At 37.7% G+C, this 19,164-nt stretch overlaps 1 protein-coding gene, 1 long non-coding RNA gene and 1 other non-coding gene across 15 annotated transcripts in view; 2 read left to right on the top strand and 1 right to left on the bottom strand.

Moving 5' to 3' along the window:
- The window catches only part of DNAJB4 (DnaJ heat shock protein family (Hsp40) member B4), a 47,484-nt gene that overhangs the window by 23,725 nt on the left and 4,595 nt on the right, over nt 1–19,164 (bottom strand). Inside the window, exon 1 of one of the 12 annotated variants that reach the window (XM_072834174.1) lies at nt 8,232–8,372. The exons of 8 other annotated variants lie outside the window; for them this stretch is intronic. The gene's annotated coding sequence lies outside the window, so the exon portion shown is untranslated. Of the gene's footprint in view, nt 1–8,227; nt 8,373–19,164 lie in introns of those variants that run through there. 3 more of the 12 variants (XM_072834175.1, XM_072834186.1, XM_072834182.1) reach the window with 3 other exon arrangements.
- Nucleotides 689–794, top strand: LOC140639228 (U6 spliceosomal RNA). Its single transcript, XR_012036019.1, has one exon. It is a non-coding gene; the product is annotated as a U6 spliceosomal RNA (small nuclear RNA).
- LOC140637824 (uncharacterized) lies at nt 8,392–15,340 on the top strand. Of its 2 annotated transcripts, none has more exons than XR_012034882.1 (3): nt 8,392–8,455; nt 9,863–9,954; nt 14,310–15,340. It is a non-coding gene; the product is annotated as an uncharacterized lncRNA (long non-coding RNA). The 2 variants fall into 2 exon arrangements; XR_012034883.1 differs by having other exon boundaries at nt 8,393–8,455; nt 9,671–9,954.

Raw genomic sequence — 19,164 nt, 5'->3', positions numbered from 1 at the left:
TCCCAGGACTCCGGGATCATGACCTGAGCGGAAGGCAGATGCTTAACCATCTGAGCCACCCAGGTGCCCTTCTAGGTCATTTTAAATGGGTCTTATAAACTGATATTTGATTATAACAGTCTACATTGAAAAATCATATAATCTAGAGCAACTTTGTCCAACAGAAATATAAAGTGAGCCACATATGTCATGTAGAGATTTCTAGAATCCACATTTTAATAAAAGTAAAAAGGAAAGTAAAATTAATTTTAATAATGTATTTTATTTAACCCAATAAATCCAAGATATTATCATCACAACATGTAATCAATATAAAGATAAGATCTTTTACACTCTTTTTGGTACTAAGTCTTCAGAATCCAGTGCGAATTTTACACTTACACATCTCAATTCAGATAGCCACATTTCAGGCCCTTAGCTTTCATGTGGCTAGTGGCCACTCTATTAGCCAGTGTAGATATAGAGGTTCCTATTAATCACCAGTGCTATGATCCAATTTTTCAGAAACCTCAACCTATGAACTTTAGTATATCACACATATACATCTCTCACATGTACATTTAGGGGAAATAAAATCTTAACAGATGCACACTAAAGAAAAGTCCATTTTTGCATATAAAATAGCATCCTAGTGTTCACTTCAGCACACTAAAGAAAAGTCCATTTTTGCATATAAAATAGCATCCTAGTGTTCACTTCAGCAACACATATACTATAAATGGAATAACACTAAAATATGAGCAAGGCCCCTGGGCAAGAATGACATGCAAATTCGTGAAGCATTTACTATCTTAAAAAAAAAAAAGGTAAATATGTGAGGTGATGGATGTGAATTAACTAAAGGGGAGGAATTTTTTTACAATGCATACATATATCAAATTTATCAGTGTGTGATATTTAAATATTTTACAATTTTGTCAATTTTACCTCAATCATGTTGAAAAATAGCATTCCATTTTTTAAGAAAAAGACACTTGTATTTTTTGAAATGATACTTTACATTTAAAGTAGTAGGAATAGCTCCACACAAAATGGCTCCATGTTCACTTAGTATATGTTTTCACAGTGTTAAAAGTAAAAGCAACACTAGGAAATGAGGAATTAAAAAAAAAAAAAAGGAAATGAGGAATTTATGTGGTTTTCTTTATTCTGAAGTTTCTCCTCTCTCCTCTCGTAAGTAGTGAGAGAAGGCATCAGAATCCCTTGGAAGTAGTCTGTGGCTACAGTCAAACCAACAGTTCCTCAGAACAAGACCAGGACTACAAAGAAAAAAAATGTAGCGCAGAGGAGAGGCAGGAAAGAAGAACACAGGCTATTTCACTGAATTGTTAGAATCTTAGCCAAAACTGCAATAAACTGATTATCTAGCAAGTTTAGCTCTCCAACTGTTTTATTTAATTCAAATCAGTACCTTATCCAAACTATCAAATATCTTTATAGTACAATGCGTTCATAAAGTCCTAATAATTAAACCACTGCTACGGTGATTTAACTATGATTCAAAGACTGTATTGCAACCTATCAAACGTTAGGTATTAGGAAATGTATAAAACAAGCCAACATGTTCTTATAGTAATCATCGACTACTATAAAGTAAGGCCATTGACTGCCTAATTCCAAATACAATGAGCCCAAACTACTGTAATTGCTTAAAGGAGGACATTTAAAGATAAGAGAAAAAAAAAAAAGGATTCAAGAATAATTTAATGTTATTATCTTTTTTAAGATTTACCTATTTATTTGAGAGAGAGGGAGACTGTGAGTGGCAGCAGAGGGAGAGAAATGCTAGCTGACTCCTCAATGAGCAGGGAGCCCCACAGGACTTGGGGCTTGATCCCAGGACCCTGAGATAATGATCTGAGCTGAAATCAAGAGGTGGTGGCTTAACTGACTGAGCCGTCTAGGTGCCCCAAGAATAATTTAATTTTAAATAGGTGGTTTTTAATGTTTGACTTTTAAATATTTTAAAATCTAGCCTTTTTATTCTCTAAGCTAAATCAAGAAGTCAAGGCAACAGTTATCGAGACTCTACTGTGTTATATGCCATAAAAGATAAAACAGTATCAGAGTTTATAATACAAATGTATAAAATAGTACCTAGTATCTATCACCACTTTCACCATACAGTGAAAGAGCAGAGTAGAAGGATTGCAGCATATGGCCCACAAAACCTAAACATTTACTGTCCGGCCTTTAACAAAAATGTTTGCCAACCTTTGTTTTATACAAGCTATTCTTGACTAGAAGGAGAGGGAAATCTAAGCATGCACTATAATAAATTTTATTGTATCTACTTAACTTTTAAAAAACCATAGTTTTCACTATTAAATGCAGCTTTCACCATAAAACATCAGCTCAGAGGCACCAGGTGGGGCTCAGTGGTTGAGCTTCTGCTTTCAGCTCAGGTTGTGATCCCGGGGTCCTAGGATGGAGCCTGCTTCTCCCTCTGCCTAGGTCTCTATGTCTCTCATGAATAAATAAAATAAAAATCTTTTAAATAAAAAATAAAAATATAAATAAATAAATAAATAAATAAATAAATACTTTAAAAAAATAAATAAAACAAAACATCAGCTAGGCTGATGGTAAAATAAAACATGTGCACTAATTTTCAACCTGGGCAGCTCTGCTAAGGGGACTATACTAGAATATTTAGGGTGGTGAGTAAGCTATTTGTTTATTACAAGGGTGGAATATGTTTTATTTATTCATTTATTTAGGAATATGTTTTAAAAGGTTGACAAAGGGGAATATCCCCTGGGTGGCTCAGCGGTTTAGCCTTCAGCCCAGAGCGTGATCCCAGTATCTGGGATCGAGTCCCACATCAGGCTCCCTGCATGGAGCCTGCTTCTCCCTCTGCCTGTGTCTCTGCCTCTCTCTCTCTCTCTGTGTGTCTCTCATGAACAAATAAATAAAATCTTTAAAAGAAAAAATAAAAGGTTGACAAAGACTTTAATAATCATACCTCTATATTGTCCAGCTTAACCATTCTCATCTAACCCATCCCTCCTGGCCATTTTTGGCTATTTCCAAAAATCAAATTTATCCACAAAATAGTCGATTCTTATTATTTTCAATAGTTATGTTCTATGAAGTTGCTGTGGATGATGAATTACCAAATAATTACCAAATAATTCATCATCCCCTAAAGGAACCACTGCCCCTAAGGGAAATGGCAGGGTTAAGTCAAGTCATCAATACATATTCTTGTTTTATGTGTGTTTCTGCTTCAAGACAACTCATTTAACATCGAACAACTCAAGGCGCTAGGAACACTAGACAGCAATTCAGCCCTAAGTTGAATCATTTCTTTGAACATTGAAGTCACCAACAAAAAGCATACAAATGCAAAAATTGTAAAAATGCACTAAATAGATCACAAAGGCTTGTTATGAGAGCTAAAATAAGGAGTCTAAGCACTGCCTTCCTTGTTGGACCTCAGCTGGGAACACTGGATTAGCTTTTTTTTTTTTCAGCTTTGCCTCTTCATTTGCATATGCCTATAAATGACTGAGAAAACACCCCAAATACTGATTTCAGGATTATAAATAAATTTTAGTAGGGCAAAAAAAAAAAATTTTTTTTTAGTAGGGCAAATATGAAAGTACAGAATTGGTGAATGATGAAGGATCAACTAACTGTATAATGATATACTACTACTGGTAATCTTCTAAATTAATGGTGGTCAGTTAAAAAACTGTTTTTGAGCAACAGCGATATTAAGTACAGCCACCCAAAGTAATGTTCCTGAAGTGATATATCATTGGTATGTATAAAGGAAATGGTGGGGGTGTATTCCACTCTTTCCCCTCTGCATGGAGCTTACTACCACTTAGAGACTCAGCCTCTAGTTGGGCAAATCTGAGTGCCAGCTTGGATTAGGTTCCCTTGACCTTGAGTTCCTATATTTTCCCCAGTTCTCCACTCTATCACTTATCACAACTACATAACCATCAATTTGCTTATGTCTTACTCACAGGATTGTACCATCCGTGAGAGATCCAGTTTGGGGGTTTTTTTCTACAATTTTTTTTTTCTAGTACAAAGCCTTATAATACATTGCTATTTAAATGACTTTTACTGAGTAAATAAGTCAATGAAATGAGAAATTACAGGGACCTAAAGTGTGACTATGATATAAAAAGACAAATTGGTAATTAATTTAAGTAATAAAAGAGGCAGAATGTGTAAAACTTGCCAACCAACTGTATCTGGGGATTTTGAAGGATTTTAGATTCCCCTGGTTTCTAGACTGAACAAAGGTGTGCTAAGTTGGGTTACTAATGACAGTATAGAATATAGCATATAGGAAGAGTACATTTGAAGGGCAATAGGAGATCCACCAGAACATGTCTACCACTCTATTAATCACCCATTCATCTATATTACTTCTATACTTGGTAAATGTTATTGCTTGCTAAGATTGCATTCCTACTTACTATCATTTAACAACTCATTTCTCTAATTCCCCAACTATAATGTAAGATCATATATGGCAAAGGTTTATTTGACTCCCAAAAACCTAGTACAACAATAATTAATTGAATTGAATGTGCATAAAGGTGTCCAGGAAAGAGTTGGATATTCTGAATTGGGACTTAGGAAAAAAGTCTTAGATAAAATAAAGCTTTAGAAAATATGGTAACACAAGTGGTGGGTGGCTCAATGGTTGAGCATCTGCCTTTGGCTCAGGTCATGATCCTGGAGTCCCAGGATTGAGTCCCACATTGGGCTCTCCATGGGGAGCCTGCTTCTCCCTCTACCAGTGTGTCTGCCTCTCTCTCTCTCTGTCTGTCATGTATAAATACATAAAAACTAAAAAAAAAAAAAAAAAAGTGAAAAAGTAGAGTGTAAGAGAGGAATAATTTTTGAAAGAATCAAAGACAGAACGTTAGGATGCCCAGCATTTAAGGGACATATCAATCAAGAGAAGACAATGAAAAACACTGAAAAGGAACAGAGACCAAGTGACAATGGAATGGGAGATACTACTGATTATGAACCAAACAACCATTCCTATCTTCTTTCTAGCTTAACAGATATCTAATTTCTTCCAAAATAATGAACTCAAGGAAGGTGGAGCATCCCCAGTCCCTGGGGAATGATTCATGGTTAGTTTAAATCTTTCATAGTAATCACATTTCCTCTTACCAGTGATTGATGTAAGGGATGGTCGATGGGAGGTGAGGGAAATGCTCTGGGGAACTTTAGGCAGACTGTCCTCCCCATAAAGAAATACCTACCCAGGAGAAACCCCAATCCCAGAACTGCCTTTCTGCTTTTGGATAATGAAAACACGATGCCTGTTATCTTACAACCCTGAAGGTAAACATCTGTGACACAGTGAGAATGGTAGAGGGTAGAGAGCAAGAGCTTGGTTTCTCAATAGCATTGTTGCATCTCTCAATCAATCCTGGAACCTCTCATCATTGGACTTCCTGTTTGAGAGATTCTGTTACTTGAAGGTGAAAGCATCCTGATACCACTGGTGTCCCAAAATTAAGAGGAACATTTCATGAAGGAGATAGTAAAGACAAGAAAGATAATAGAAGAGTACTCACAAGGGTGATCTTGGTTTCAAGAGTTACTGGTAATCATGGTAAACACTTAAAAAAACATTAACTATGTGCAAGCACTACTCTAAAAACTTAACACATATAAACTCATTTAATTTCTCACAAAAAAAAAATTTCTCACAACAATCCTACGAAGTAAATGTAACTGTAGGCAATGAAAAGCAAAAGCCAGAATCCAATGAATTGAATAAGAGGGATATGAAAATGCAGTAGTAAATTCAAACATTTCAAGAAAGTCATCTGAAGGAAAGAAGGGAGGGAGGTTTTAAAATGGTCAAGAGAAGAAAACAATGTAGAGGAAGATGAGATATATAAGAATGAGATATAAAAAAAATACTTAAGAAATTATTGCTTAGATAAGGTTCAGAGAAGATTGGATGATTTGGTACCAAGAGTACAAGTAGATAAAATTTGAACAAAATGAGAAGTGGGCTCTGAGATTAACCAATTTAAAATATGAAGGAAAGAGGATGAGCTTGGAAGAACAAGTTCATAGATGCTATCAATGTTCTTTTTTTTTTTTAAGATTTATTGATTTATTTATGATAGACATAGAGAGAGAGAGAGGCAGAGACACAGGCAGAGGGAGAAGCAGGCTCCACGCTGGGAGCCCGACGCAGAACTCGATCCCGGGACACCAGGATCCTGCCCTGGGCCAAAGGCAGGCGCGAAACCACTGAGCCACCCAGGGATCCCCGATGCTATCAATGTTCTTTAAAATTTTTTTTTTCTTTAAAATTTTTTTAAAAAAGAACATCCACTACTAAAGAGCTAAGAATAAATGTAGGGTATCTAACAGGAATGGCGATCGTCTGGCATAGCAGTTATGGGAAACAGGAAGGAGATTCATCAGAAACAAGTAAGATTACTAAATTGGACCCAGCTGAAACCAAAAAATCATGATGAACAGACATTAATTTCTTCACAAACATTTTAAGGACCTTCCCATATGCCATGGCACCTTTCTAGCTACAGGGATACGTATGAACAAAAATTCCTGCCTCATGTACTTTACTTTCTAATGGGGAAGATATAATTTTTTTTTAAAGACCTTTTTATTTGAGGGACAGAGAGAGAAGAGAGAAAACAGGTGTGTATGAGCAGGGGGGGAGGCAGAGGGGGAGGGAGAGGGAAAGAGAGAAACTCTAACAGACTCTGTTGAGCAAGGAGTCTCATGTGGGGCTCCATCCCAGGACCCTGAGATCATGACCTGAGACAAAATCAAGAGTCAGCTGCTTAACCAACTGAGCCATCCAGGCACTCCTATACAAATTTCTTAATAATTAAAAATATTTTAAAAATACTACTATATGGAATGTAAATGAAAATAAGAATGCTGGGATCCCTGGGTGGCGCAGCGGTTTGGCGCCTGCCTTTGGCCCAGGGCGTGATCCTGGAGACCCTGGATCGAATCCCACGTCAGGCTCCCGGTGCATGGAGCCTGCTTCTCCCTCTGCCTGTGTCTCTGCCTCTCTCTCTCTCTCTGTGACTATCATAAATAAATAAAAATTAAAAAAAAAAAAAAAAAGAAAATAAGAATGCTAAAGAAAGGGACATCTGGGTGGCTCAGTGGTTGAGCGTCTGCCTCGAGCTCAGGGTGATCCCTCCTGGGAGGAGTCCTGCATTGGGGCTCCCTGCGAGAAGCCTGCTTCTCCCTCTGCCTGTGTCTCTGCCTCTATGTGTCTCTCATGAATAAATAAAATATTTTAAAAATGCTAAGGAAAATTAAAATTAAAATTTTAGATGGGGTGAGAAGTGGCTTCACAGAGAAAATGACATTTGTTCAGTGACTTGAAAGAGGAAAGGGAGAAAACTATGTATATATGTGGGGGTTGATAACAGATAGAGGGAAAAATCAACTATAAAAAGAGGTGAGAGAATATTAGGCAACTTCAAGGTACAGCTGTGTCAGAATGATGGGGTGGGGGACAGTCAGAGAAATAAGTGGCTAGGTGGTGTAGAGTCTTGTAGGCCACTAAAAGGCTTTGACTTGTATTTGGGGGGGGAAGATGAGAAGCCATTGGAGTTTTATTCAGAATGACAGGTTGCTTGGTTTCTATATTAAGAGTAGGAAAGGATGGTAGGCAATGATGGAAGACCAGTAAGAATGTATTGCAATAATTCAGGTGGTTTGGACAATAATGTAGCAGTGGAGATATTAATTCATTTTAAAGGTAGAGTCAATAGGGCTTCCTAATGAATCAGATGTGGAATGTGAGAGAAATCAGTAACTACGAGGTTTTTAAGCTTCAGAAAACTGGAAGAACAAAATTGCTGTTGACTAATATAGGAGCATAGAAGAGCTGAGGGGTGGGGAATTGGGGAGTTCAATATTGGATGTACCGAGTTTAAGATGCTTATTAAACTTACAAATGGTAGTATCTAAAAGGCAGTTGGATATGAGTCTACTATTCATAAGACACAGTCCAGACAGAAGATAAAAAATTAGGAGTAGAGGTGATCTTAAAATCTTGAGGCTAAAGGAGATTATACTAGAGTGAATGTAGATGGGGGGCGGGGGGGGGGGAGGTCCATGGCCAGAGTCCTAAGATTCACAAATGCAGTAGTAATAAAAACTTTCCTAGGAAGGTGGGGGCCTCTCCCTTATCCCCAGGAGATGAATCTTAATTATTCAAAACCAAGTATGTTACTTGCTAGAGTAAGCCTGTGATTCAGCTTTGGTCACCACAAGGTTAGTCCGATTGGCATCCAGGGGAAGAGAGTAGTAGAAAGGTTTCCTTGCTTTAAAAGAAAAACTTTCTTCTTCCACTTTAGTTATGACTGCGTAACACTGGGAACCATGGCAACCCTTATGCAATCATTAGGAGCATTAAGCCACATGCTGAGGATGGCAGAGGACAAAGATGAAAAAAAAATGGGTATCTCATTGCTGAGCTGCTAAATCAACCAGGCCTAGGGCGACCACTCTATGCCTGGATTTTTTAAAATTTATTATTTAATATGGGTTTTCATTACTTATAGGAAATAGCATCTGGTTAAAATATCTCATTTTTAATTTTCATAGCCATGCTTAGGGTATCAAACAACAAATTGAAACTCAGGGGGAGCCTGGATGGCTCAGTCAGTAGAGCATGTGACCCTTGATCTTGGGATTGGGAGTCTGAGCCCCACATTGGGCATAAAATTTAATTTAAAAATAAAACAGATTTAGATACAAATGAACAAACTGAAACTCAAAAAGGTTAAACCTGGCAAGGTTAAATAACCTAGCACTTAAGTAACAAATGGTGAACTGAAGCTCATTTAAATCCAATGTCTATTTTAAGTGATTAAGAGTTGTGGATTTAGAGTAGGCACTATTGAAAGATGGGAATGGGAGTTGGAATTCTTGAAGTGACTAGCGAACTAAGGTCAGGAAGTAATAGAGATTCAAAAAAAGGGAAATGTCAGAAAAATAGAATATATTAATAAATAAGATAAAGTGAAAAAACCTCTTCTTGAGAGAATATTAGAATTGAAGATTTTTATTTTTTGAGTAATTGAAGACTAGATGTAGGTTGTACCGATGTGGGGGAATTAACTGCATTTTGAGTGCTCAGGGACTGATTGCTTAATATTTACTAACAAACACTTACTATGTGGCACATTATTTTATTTACTTGGGATTCAGTGCTAACCAAAATCCACAAGATGCTCTGTGGAGTTCATGCTCTGGTGTGAAGAAGAGACAATAAACAAACAACTAGAACTTTAGTGGATATGGAGTTTCTGGCCAGCATAGTCAGCAGCATTCAGTAGTGTTATGATTTGAGATGAAGTTCCCTGGTTGTGGCTTGGCTGGCAACTGAGGCCTTTACTCAAAAGTTGGAAACAGAACACAAGTGAATGAAAATCAGAATGACAATAAATGGCAACTATGTGACTATTTCAAATATTTCATAACATATGCACACTAGGAAGTAAATGTTTAATTAATGATCTGATCAAGTTTTCTTTTTTCCATTCCAACTCTTCAACCCATTGCTTAATAAACTACAGATTATATTTTAAAGATTTTATTTTTAAGTAATCTCTACACCCAACATGGGGCTCGAACTCATAACTCCTGATTCTTTTTTTTTTTTTTTTTTAAGATTTAAAAAATTTATTTACTCACAAGAGACACACAGAGAGAGAGAGGCAGAGATACAGGCAGAGGAAGAAGGCTCCATGCAGGGAGCCCAACGTGGGACTTGATCCCAGGAATCTAGGACCACACCCTGGGCCAAAGGCAGGCGCTATACGTCTGAACCACCCAGGGATCCCCCTTGATTATTCTTTTTTAGACTGATGCAAAGATCTGAAAACAAAGGTGGGAGTCTTCACAGTGATTCATGGTTTCATTCAACATTCACTCCCCCGGATAAACTTCATGAGGGTAAGCATATTTGTCTATTTTGTTTATTTATTGTATCTCCAGCATCTGGAACAATGGCCAGTATTTTTGTTGAATTGAATAAATAAGCACCTACTGGATTACAGGTATTATGTTAATCACAAAGGTAAATAAAACAGTTCCTTAAGGAGTTTACCATTTTAAAGGCTCAAAAAAAATCTCTTGGTCTTCACCTACATCAAGTACATCCTTAAAGAACAGGGTTGTTAAGAATCTAATAGTATTATCTGTCCTGGATAAACAAAATTTATTGTAGGCTTCATATGATTTTAAATTTCAAAAATAAATTACCATTCTATCTCGAAAAATTAGTATTTGCATCAGTAGGTACTACAATTAGATGACCTATTATGAACAATGATTATGGTAAATCACAGAAAAATAACAATTTCAGATGTTTCTTTTAAAAATTTTAATTCCTTCTTTTCATTTGCAAGTCCTTTCAAATATATTTTAACAAAAATGAAGTGAGAATATCAGTTAATATGAAGCAACATAAAAGAACAAACAGAATCAGAAGGCAAATTCCAAAGAGATCACTGCTATAAATAGAGACATGGAAATGTCAGGACAGAGAAGCAAAGTTCCACTAAAAAACAACAACAAAACTGTATGCCAAGTGGGCTTTACATCTCATACCCACCCATCTTCAGTTAAGGATTTCATTGGCAAAAATCCTTTCAGTAATCTATTTCAAAACATAAATGTTAAGTAAAGGTAAATGTCCTGATTACAAAAATCAAGATGTTTTTGGTTCTGCAGATTCTTTTTCCCCTTGTACCTAAGAAGCAAAAAACCTCCAACTGAAACTTAACCCAATCACTGCTGCTTCCGTTCTTTGATGAAATAAAGAGCACTGGATTAGGAGTTTAGTCTTGGCTCTGTAATTAATCTGCATGGCTCTCATGCAATCTGGGTCATAATTAACTCCATCATAAAATGACAAACAGACGAGATGATCTTCAAGGTCTTTCCAAGTCTGCTATTCTAAGAAAAGTTGAGTGAAACTTCTCTTCCATGCTTTATAGTCTCAAAAGTCAATATTCATACATTCACATATTTAATAATTTGAACTCTGCTTTTGCTGGGAAGTGTTAACTATAACAATTCAATTTTATATTAAGACTTTAGGAAAACAACAACAACAAAAGGTTTTACCAACATAAAAGCACTACACCATACTGGGCAAACCAAAGAGTAAGATCCAGTCCTCAACCAGCTCTCTTATACAGAGAGAAAAAAGGGGAGAGAACAAGATCTCTGTTTTCAGAACATGTACTAGTCTGGCTGGACAAACAAAATTTAAGCTAAATTCTGCATTTATTAAACTTTTTTGCAAAAGAGGGCAGTTTTCAAACTGATAAGCCTAAGAATCAACTAAGAAGCCTGTTTTTTTAAAATAAGATTTCCTAAAAACATGTTTCATTCGGTGCAGGTGGGACCCAAGTATCTACATTTTTAAAAAATACCCCAGATAATGCACGGGGTTTCTCAAACATACCCTTAAGAAACACTGCCCTAGCCTAGATAAATTTTTTTTAAAGATTTTTATTTATTTATGAGAGACAGAAAGAGAGGCAGAGACACAGGCAGAGGGAGAAGCAGGCTCCACGCAGGGAGCCCGATGTGGGACTCGGGCCTAGGACTCCAGGATCCCACCCTGGGATGAAGGCAGGCGCTAAACCACTGAGCCACCCAGGGATCCCCTAGATCAAGAGAAAATTGATAGAGTTCAAAAACAGGAAATGCTTCTAGGTCTTGAGTTCTCCAGACTATATGCCCGTAACAACTAGAGAACAAACTATAAGGCATCAAAAATTAGCAAAAGTCTGATGGAGCACGTAGGCTTCAGTTATATTTCAGTGGTTCTCAAATGTGGGTTGAACTTTTAAGTATCAACCTAGGAAGTTGTTACACATACAGATATAGACCAATTAAATCAGTCTCTGGGAAAGGGAATTGAGGCTCAGTTTTAATATCTTAAAAAAGTTCCCTGTAACCAATGCACTGAATTAAGTAAAAGATCAATGGAACTGGTTAGTCAGGTTAAGGTCATCATTAAATCATTAAAAGATGATTTTTAATTTTGACCTTCATTTGGCTAAAAGTTTAATGTAAAAGATAACTGTAACAGAAGTGAAAGGAACTGACATATAAATACATGATTTAAGCACGGAGAGAAAAAATAAACATGTTTTGACTATAAAATAAGGGGAAAATAACAGTAAAAATATAAATTTATTTTAGATATTTTGTTTTATTTATTTTTAAATTTTTATTTATTCATGATAGTCACACAGAGAGAGAGAGAGAGAGAGAGAGAGAGAGAGGCAGAGACACAGGCAGAGGGAGAAGCAGGCTCCATGCCGGGAGCCCAATGTGGGACTCGATCCCGAGTCTCCAGGATCGCGCCCTGGGCCAAAGGCAGGCGCCAAACCGCTGCGCCACCCAGGGATCCCTGTGCTTTTTTATTTTTAAATTTTACTTATTTATTCATGAGAGACACACAGAGAGAGGAAGAGGCACAGGCAGAGGGAGAAGCAGGCTCCATCCAGGGAGCCCGACGTGGGACTCAATCCCGGGTCTCCAGGATCAGGCCCTGGGCTGAAGGCGGTGCTAAACCACTGAGCCACCCAGGCTGCCCCCTTGTGTCCTTTTTATAAAAGGACTTTATGGGGATCCCTGGGTGGCTCAGCGGTTTGGCGCCTGCCTTTGGCCCAGGGCGCTATCCTGGAGACCTGGGATCGAGTCCCACATTGGGCTCCTGGCATGGAGCCTGCTTCTCTCTCTGCCTGTGTCTCTGCCTCTCTCTCTGTGTCTATCGTAAATAATTAAAAAAAAAAAAAAAAAAAAAGAAAAGGGACACCTAGGTGGCTCAGCGGTTGAGCGTCTGCCTTTGGCCCAGGGCATGATCCCAGGATCCAGGATCAAGTCCCACATCAGGCTCCTTGTGGAGAGCCTGCTTCTCTCTCCGTGTCTCTGCCTCTCTCTGTGTGTCTGTCATGAATAAATAAAATCTTAAAAAAATTTAAAAAAAAAAAAAAAAAGGATTTTACTTATTTGAGAAAGAGAGAGAAGAGGGAGATAACGAGCATGAGTAAGGAGGAGAGCTCCAGCAGGCTCCCTGCTGAGTAGGGAGCTGGGTCAATGATGTAGGACTCTGGGCTCAATCATGACCTGAGCTGAAGGCAGCCACCCAGAGCAGAATGGGCCACCCAGACACCCCGACATTCTGGTTTTGAGGCAACACACAAAAGGAGTCTTGGAGATAGGTTTGGAAATACATCTAGGGAATAAATACAGGACTAAATCAGAGTAAATTAAGAAAACTTATATAACACTGTATGTTAATATACTGGAATTAAAAATTTTTTGAACTTTCACAGGCCTAAAAAAATGATTATATCAGGGCAGCCGGGTGGCTCCACCGTATAGTGCCACCTTCAGCCCAGGGCGTGATCCTGGAGACCCAGGATCGAGTCCCACGTCAGGCTCCCTGCATGGAGCCTGCTTCTCCCTCTTCCTGTGTCTCTGCTTCTGTCTCTCATGAATAAATAAAATCTTTTTAAAAATTATTAAATCATATATATTACATATATTCTGTAGTTTCATTATATATTATATTCCGCATCATTATATACCACTTTTATTATAAATTATTGGAATGTATGCTATAGAATTAACTGAAATCACTCAGGAAGGAACTGAGAGGTAAAGGCCAGTTTTTTGAGACAGATGCTGTCAAGAATATCATATTTTCAACTTAGCATTATTCCTATAGTAAGGGGAAGCTTGAGAGAGTTATGGCTTATCAGTAAGGGCAGGCAGCTCTAAAATTTTTTCATTAAATACTGATATCCAATTTCCTATATATTCTATGACACTATGCTGTATCTCCCATGATCCTGGTCAAAGGACAGATCCTGCTTATATGCAGGTTGCCAACAAATGTGAGCAACCAGCCAAATGCAATATATATTCAAAGAGGCCTTGTGTACAATACAGTAAGAATGGTCCTTCTCTCATTAAATTTGAAGAATCTAGTAATGTTAGGAATGGCACCTAAGCAAGCCCCTCCCTCTTCCCCCATATATACCTTCTGCCTTCACTGAAGGGCAAAGAAAATTTATTTCACAAAGAACCCTTGTCTGTAAAAAATTTTACTTTTAATTTTCAGAAGACTGATTTAAAAACTCTTGGTATGTTTCTTTTGGGAGGTGGGCTATTTTATAAAGGAAACCAATATGCAACCAGCATAAATACTATAATAGATGTTGTATGATGATACAGAGGAAAAACAAAAATTAAGCAATCCTATTCTTTTTGTCTTTTTAAAGATTTTATTTATTTATTAGAGACACAGAGAATGACAGAGAGAGAGACAAAGACACAGGCAGAGGGAGAAGCAGGCTCTATGCAGGGAGCCCAACGTGGGACTCGATCCCAGGTCTCCAGGATCACACCCTGGGCTGAAGGCGGCGCTAAACCGCTAAGCCACCGGGGCTGTCCAATCCTATTCTTTTCTTGAAGAGGCTTACAATTACGTTAGTGATGTGTATTACAAACCCAAAAGCCCCCTGAAAATACATTTGAAAAATAACACTAATCATACCAAATATATTTACCACATTTACGCTCTCTCTCACACACACATCACATCCTATATATACTTTAGTAAGGCATGTTACTAATCCAGCCAATGCAATTAACACAGAAAAACAAACTTCTTTCATATTATACGACACAAGGGTTCTTTAATTTTGTATGTAATATTTTTGTTACCTTACATTAAAAACTGCCTTCTTACGAAGAACTTTGGCATGTATCTTGATAAAAATGCAAGTATTTTAAAATCCAAGTAAGAAATGCTAAGTTGTAAACCACATCACAGATATTACAAAGAGATACATTTCATTACTTGACTTTTTATAGATTCTGCTTGATTCAACTCAGGTTGCTTGGGTTCAGATCACTGACATGGACACATGACCTTGGGCATCGCTTCTCAGCCTTTTGGCTAAGATCAAGTGTGACCTTGGGCATATTAGTTAACTTACCTATATCCCAGAAAATAGAGATTTTAATAGCACCTCTTAGAGCCATTGTAAGAATAAATGAATTAAACACAGGTAAAGCACTTAGGTAATAAAATATAGGCAAAACCCAGTATGGAGCACTAGCCACTATTAGCTATTGCTATGAATGTGCTATGCAGTGAAGACACAGAGAAAGACACAGCCCCTATCGTCACAGACTTTACAATTTGGTGGTTAACTCCAAACAAACAATAAGTGATATTATGCTATTATTGCCATGATGTAGTACATGACAACAAATAGGAATCCCTAAATTTTAGAGTTCTGGACAAGCTTTCTGGAAAAATGGAAATTACCAGGCAACAGTAAAATAAAAGAGGTGGGAAGTGTACCGGACAGAAAGGGAGCTCTGTAGTTATGGATAAAGGACAATGACAAGGATGATAAAAGGCTGGATTTAGGGCAAATCAATGATATTGAGCAATACCCTAGTATTTTTCAGTCTTCTTACAGCCCTTCAACCAGGGTACATTAACAAATTTGGCAACCAAATCAGAGAAATTTCAAACAACTGAAGAGTGAGATGATAGTATTGTAGCTTCCAAAAGGGAAAACAGAAATTACAGTGTAAAAATATTAGACTTTTTATTATCTCTTACTATTGGCTATTTTTCAGAAACAGATTAAAATGCCCTCTCTTTGGTATGCTGGTAACAGGAAGAAGTTGTGTGATTACCAAAGAGCATATTGATTATACTTGAATGCAGGTCCTCTTGGACCAAGTCCAGAATCCTTTCCATATCTAAGGCTGCCTCCAGTTTCAGACACTGGTCAAAATGTCGTCCTCCAAAATACTCCAAAGTTAATTTGTGTTAATAACTTTGTCCTCTAAAATGTTAACATATTCTGCTTCCATTCACACCTTAGTCTGAAATAGAATTCTAGAAACTCAGAAGGGATGTAAAGGTCATTAAACCAATAACCAACCTAATGATCAAATACCCTAACAATATCCTGGACCATTTACTTTAATTTGAAGTGGCCACTTTCCTCCTCAAATCTAACCTGAATCTGTTGTGACTGTGTACTGAGGAAATACTGGCCTGGTTTAAATGACACAGAGTATAGCATGAAGTTATGAGATCCTTTTGGCTAAGACTGGTTAGGAGGTAGGTGATTGGTATAAAGTTGAGCCAGGAAGCCTGTACAATTTTGTCATTCTAAAATGCCTGTTAAGGGGTGCCTGGGTGGCACAGTCAGTTATGCATCCCACTCTTGGTTTCAGCTTAGGTCACGATCTCAAGGTGATGAGATTGAACTTTTTTTTTTTTTTTTTGAGATCGAACCCCTTGTTGGGCTATGCACACACCAGTCTGTTTGGGACTCTCTCTTCTCTCTTCTTTCGCTCACTCTCCTCCCCCCAACCTCTCTCAAATAAATAAATCTTAAAAAAAAAAAAAAAAAAAAAGCCCGTTAAAAAGCCATAATGGATTAGGAGGAGGAAAAAAAAGCCATAATGGACTATTTTTCTCCAGGTTAAAAATAAGAGTCTATTATATTTCATAGATTTAACACATCCAAAAGTGAAAAGTGCAAAGAAAAAAATCACAGTCATTTGGTAAACAATAAATCAGAAGGTAAATGAAGAAAACTTGCCGGTACATTTAATAACCCCACATTTATTACATTTGCTAATCTTTTCACTCTGTTATTTGGTAAATCTAGATGCTCCATGCTAGACTTCTGGAAGTTCAAAAACACTGACTTTAGCTTCATCCTCAGGATGCAATATGAAATATTAATTTCTGTGGTAAGAATCTATAAAATATAATCCAGCCAAATATTCAGCCAATCTCTCAAAGCACAATTAGCCAATTTTAGACCATTAGCTATGATACATCCACTTTTAAGAAAATTTATATTGCAAAAGGGAATATAGCCAAGAAAAGCCTGATTTCATCAATTACAATGAAATTATCTACAGTAACCAGCAAAGTACAAATGGCTTTGAGAAGATCAAATGGACTGAGAACTCACATAGCCTAATCAAAAGTCACTGGTTGGTTTTCCCACAATTCAGTTGCTCTTGCAGGATCCTGTTTTTTTTTTTTTTTAAGGTTTTATTTATTCATTCATGAGAGACACAGAGAGAGGCAGAGACACAGGCAGAGGGAGAAGCAGGCTTCTGAGGGGAGCCTGATGTGGGACTTGATCCGGACCCTGGGATCACACCCTGAGCCCAAGGCAGATACTCAACTGCTGAGCCACTCATGGATCCTGGATTTATCAAACCTAAGATTTGAACATAGCTGCAATCCAAAATATGTACATAGGTTATCCTTTTTTAATTATAAAATGCCAGAAGCCAAATTACACATTTAAAACTAGTTTCCATTTGCACAGTACTTTCTGGTTTCTAAAGAGCTCTCAGATACCTCATTTGAGGAGAGTAAAGCAAGTTATTATCACTAACATAGATGAGAAATCTCAGACAGACACTAAGCTACTTGCCCAAGTTCACAAAACCAACTCAAACGTAGAGGCAGATTTTTTTCAATATGCATCCATTCAACAAACATCTAGAACGCAGATTATGCATTAGGGACTAGTCAATGGTAGGCAGTCCTGGTTCTCCAGTTTATATTCTAAAGGAAAAGAAGCAATAAACAAATACATAGAACATAATTTCAGATAAATGCTATAAACATTTGCAGGTATTGCAGAATGCCACAACTAGAGGTCAGAGATGGCCTAATGAGGTGACATTTGAACTGAGCCTCAAATGATGAGGACACATCTATCATCCGTGTGAAAGTCTTTAAGAGCATCCAGGCCAGAAAGAAGAAAGAGCAAATATAAAATCCCAAAGGCAGAAAGTATCTTGGACAGCAAGGTGAGTGAAGAATGAGAGAGGAGTGTTTAGAGACAGTGGTCCAATCTTAGGGAACCCCTACACCACTTCAGGAGATAGGATTTACAGGGCAATACTTGGGGCACCTGGGTGTCTCAGTTGGTTAAGTGGGTTAAGTGTTTGACTCTTGGCTCCAGCTCACATCATGATCTCAGGGTCGTGAGATCCAACCCAGCCTAGTGTTGGGCTCCCCAGTCAGTAGGGAGCCGTCTCTCTCCTTCTCCCTCTGCCCTTATCCCAACCTGCACCATGCGCACACTCTCTCTGAAATAAATAAATCTTAAAAAAAAAAAAGTGCAGTAAGAAGACAAAGGTGAGATGATCTGATTTGTTTTAAATAAATCATTCAAGCTGCTATATGAATAAACAATTGTTATACAATCAGGTAGAGGCTTGAGCTTCAAAAGTACTGGTAACAGGTGCTTGTTACTTTTGAGACCTTGCGTGTCTATTACCTATAACTTCATACTTTGAAAAAGCAAATCGTGGAGATTTAAGAGTAGAAGCAGAAAAATCAAGTAGAACACTATTATAATCCAAGATTGAAGTGATGATAACTTGGGCAGAGTTTAAATGGAAATTAATAGAATTTGCAACATTACCACGAAAGTATGGTAAATGGGTCTTTCCAATGGAGAGGAAGGGGCAGGAATGAAAGCTGATGACCAGTGGTTAAGGTGGGATGATTTTGCCTACCAGGGGACATCAGCCAAGTCTGGAGACATTTCCGGCTGTCACAATTGAGCGTGTGGTGGTATGTGGGGGGAGGGGGTGTTATGTTACTGGCATCTAGGTAGAGGCTAAGGATGCTGCTAAACCTATTACAGCACAAAGAATCACCTGGTTAAACGTGTCGATAGTGTTGAAGTCAAGAAATCCTGACCTAAACCAATCCCTGGTTTGGTTCCCACCCTGGTTCCAGGAGAGCCTACAAATAAACTACAGACGAAGATCCTTCCCACCCTGGTTCCCACCCTGGTTCCAGGAGAGCCTACAAATAAACTACAGACGAAGATCCTTCCTTTCACTATTTTTTTTAAATTTATTTTTTCCTTTCATTATTTAGAGACAACTAAAGTTGTCTGAAATAAAGCTAATTTGTGTGGAGAAGTAAATTCTATCACTCTGTGGTCAACTCTGCATTGGTCAGGACTGACTGGTAGAGGTCTAATTGATAAAATGCGAAAAACCAATTGATCAACAAGTATCATTTGTTGGACAGACTTTCTCAAAACACAACTGAAA

This window comes from Canis lupus, chromosome 8 (genome assembly GCF_048164855.1).
Source record: "Canis lupus baileyi chromosome 8, mCanLup2.hap1, whole genome shotgun sequence".
NCBI classification, from domain to species: Eukaryota; Metazoa; Chordata; class Mammalia; order Carnivora; family Canidae; genus Canis; species Canis lupus.
Note: the sequence above shows the minus strand (reverse complement) of the source record. Positions and strands in the feature narration are given on the sequence as shown.